Raw genomic sequence first — 3,902 nt, 5'->3', positions numbered from 1 at the left:
TTTTTTAATTAACGGCAAAATGTAAAAGTTTCAGGCAGCATTTCCCGTCCGTCCTTTACGAGATGTGCAAAGCAGCATTCCATTAGGGCCAGTAAAAGGGATGTCATTTGACACCCTTACACAACTATGCATACCAGGCTGGAACCGAGTGGGATTATGTGAGTGCATAGAAAGCCCATCTAGAGAGAGGATTTACTCGTACTGTTTTTCTTTACACATTCTGCTCTCTGAAGATAGTAAATCAGCTATTGGATTCGCAGAACCAACTCTCATGACAGCTAAAGAATTCAGGCACAAAGTAGATGAAGGCAAAGATCTGGCCTCTGTAAAGCAGCGGCCATGGGAAGAGACTGAACTGCACCCGCATCCGAAGGGGCTAGGCAGTGCCTCTGCCTGAACCATATTCCTCTCCTAAGACAGGGGCAGGAGGTAGACCGGCTTTCCACAGTCCAGGCCAAATCCCACGGCAACTTTTCTGCTTTTCTGCTTTTATGGTAGGCTAAACCAAAGTCTGGGATCTGAACGTTACAAGATTTAAAACTAACTTGGCAGTTACGGTGAGCCAGAAACTGTATTTTCTGGTAAGAAATCCCTTATCTGCAAAGATTAATTGATCGGTGGATAGTTTTGCCTTGTTATGAAGGCACAGAGCTTTGTATCCCTGCCTACAGACAGGGATCTCATTTTCTGTCTTAGAGATTCCTTAAGGGTTTTGCCATTTGACTAATAGAATTGACATTAACAGAACTAACACTTTAACTTTACATCTCTCATTTGCTTCAAGTAAAGATCTTAAAGCACTGAATTCTGAATCAGATCTTAATCAAAACCTCTCAGTGTGAGAACTGAAAATAAATGTTTCTCAGAAAACAATCTCAAGAGACTCAGAAATTTCACTTAAATGACTTCCATTTTGCTATCGATTTTCATTAAAACTAGCTTTGCTAATAAAGTGTCCTTTGGTCAGCATTTCACCACCACCTTCAGACTTAATACATTATTTGAACACAGACATCAAAGGTGTAGTAACAAGTTATATACATAAAAATAAGCTTGTGAAGGACTGTGTCATGATAACCATTATTTTCACAAGCTACACCTCTCAGCGTCATCCTTGGCTGCAACTTATTTAGCTGGTAATGTTCTTTGTACCAATACCAGCCTAGTTTATTTGTCCTTAAATGTAATCCTGCAGAAACAATGACATTTTTATTAGTAAATGAGCAGCAGTGTGTGCCAGCATACAGGGCACCAGACTAGGGGTCATCAGGCTGTCATACTTTTCCCAAACTTGCCCATGGTCTGCAAATTCTTCCAATCATCCTTACCTCCATTTCTTTTTCGGCCCTTCTCTAAATAGGATCATGCTCTTTGGGACAAAAACTGTCTCTATTGTTCCCACGTATGTGTTGGTACTGTTTCCAACTTGCTGGAGCCCTGATCTTGACGGGGGCCTCTCAAGATTCGGCACAATGCAAGAGGTTCCAATTAAAAATAATTGATCATTAAGAGGCAGAGAATGGTAAAGAGTGAGCTGGCACTCACTTTCTATGAGGAAATAGTCAAACACTAGTGGCAAAGTAGAGACATGTGTGATGACACTGAATCTTCCCAAAGAAATGAAAGTGGGAAGTGTCACTCATCACCTTTTGGGCTTTTGTGTAATGTGTGTGAGGAATGTTCCCTTCTCTGAAGAGTGTCTGTGGACTCTTCAGCTGATGGGATTTACTGTCACATGCCCTCTTCTGCCTGTCTTTTTTGGGTTGTTGAACAAAGTGTTGCCATGTGGGGTCTGTGTGATAGCACATACTGCAAAACAGCACCAGCTGAGTGGAATCAGCGCTGGCCAGCCAGATTGTTAGTTGGCTGACTATTCCCTAAAATAAAAACCAGACACTGAGGAAACTATCTTATTCATAAAAGGAAAATACTTATCTGCAAAGAAAGAAAAACCCACCACCAAACAACCCCAAAACAAAAATAACTGGCTGGATATTTCACTAAATGATCACTGGTGAAGTGATTAAATAATTGAGCAGCAGAGCAAGGAGGAAGCCCACTACTTCTCCACACACCTTCAAAATATGGATTTGAATGAAGGAAAACAGTTTTCCAGTTAACTCTGAACTGCTTCAATTGAAGAATAAAACAAAGGGGAGGAAGTGATAGGACAAGGGGTAATGGGTACAAATTGAAAACAGGGACGTTTAGATTAGATATCAGGAAGAAGTTCTTCACGGAGAGGGGGGTGAGGCACTGGAACAGGTTGCCCAGAGATGTTGTGGATGCCCCATCCCTGGATGTCTTCAAGGCCAGGCTGGATGTGGCTTTGAGCAACCTGGGCTAGTGCAAGGTGTCCCTGCCCATGGCAGGGGGGGTGGAACTAGATGATCTTTAAGGTCCCTTCCAACCCTAATCATTCAATGATTCTATGATTCTATGAAGTCTGAATATTTTGTTTAAATGCTTCTTGAATTAAACATCTCCAAGTTTGAATTTGAAATGTACCCAAAATGAGTGAAAAACATTAAGCAATATTATAAGGTTCAGCTGGAATTAAGGGGCAGACTGGATGGACCAAGGCTAAGATGAACAGGTGAAGGCAGGTAGCTTGGCTTTGGAATCACGGGGAGTCGGTTTTGCCTGCAGCTTGCCCCCTATCACTGAGAAAGTCTAACCCACTTTGCCTGCACCATATAGACCTGGTAATAAGGGACATAGGGGAGAACATGGAACTTTTTGCTTAATGAGATTAGAAATGGCATATAGGTAAAATAATTTGTGGAGAGCAGAGAAAGAGAGAGCAATGAAACCGACTGAGACACAAGAGGCATACGGGCACAGGTACAGCTACACATACATTTGCTTTTCTTGGGTTTCAGGCTAGCCAGAAAGAAAACTCCTGTGTGAAACCATGCTTCTGTGCCTGCTCAGCTCAACGCTCATGTTGACTGGCATTGCCTGCTGGCTAATGTGATGGGCTGGCTTGCGGACTGGCCTAGCTAGTAGGCAGCCATTCCAGAGCCCATGCAAGGCGAACACCTGCCCCAATCTAGGCAGGAGTTACTCTCGGATTCCTCACACTGCCTTTTTTAACAGGACTGGCCTCCAGACATAGCTAAGTACTGCCTCTGTCACCCATTAAGCACAGTGAAGTGCCCAGGCTGTGAAGGAGCACTTAGTCATACATAGCTGCAGTAGCATCTCCTGGGAAAGCTAATTGCTGTCTGTAAATCACTGCCATCAATGTGAATGCTTACTAAACGTTATTCCTCCCATAAATTTTTCAAAAGTAAGAAGTTTGCTGACAAAGAAATTCACGAAGGTTGCCAGGAGCATGAGGTGCCTTTCTACAATGTTGGTCCTAGCTATCCCCTTGGAAACCAGTAAATAAAGAGTTAAGGTATGAGCAAACACAACCTTAACTGTGCTGTTTGAGCGATGCCCCAATATGGCCATAACACACAGAGCCTGTGCTATCTCAAAGTCAGAGTGCAAACATTTGGGGAATAGGGCACATGACCACAGGACAGAGTTGAAAGCCTTCTTTTTGCAAAGGAAAACTGATCTGTAGCAAAGCCGCAGAGACTGGGGGCAGGGGGAGTGCCGACACCAGCTTTACCTGCGAGACAACTGGTCTCTTCCTCAGGACTAACACCTACTCGCTTTAGTGCACTGTCCCTGCAGGCCGCTGCAGGACTACTTGTTCCATCCTCCAGCACAGAGGCCACAGACCATCCTGCTGGCAACCTGGTGCACTTCCGGTAATTCCCCTGGGGAGGAAGAGCTCTAGGCACTGTTATTACCACAATTTACAAAGTCAACATCAAAAGGAGACACACTCCTGAATCACCCACATGAACATGAAAGAGGCAAGCCACCTTCCAGAGGGACAAGGCCTT

This window comes from Eurypyga helias, unplaced genomic scaffold (genome assembly GCF_000690775.1).
Source record: "Eurypyga helias isolate BGI_N326 unplaced genomic scaffold, ASM69077v1 scaffold30696, whole genome shotgun sequence".
Lineage (NCBI taxonomy): Eukaryota > Metazoa > Chordata > Aves > Eurypygiformes > Eurypygidae > Eurypyga > Eurypyga helias.
Note: the sequence above shows the minus strand (reverse complement) of the source record.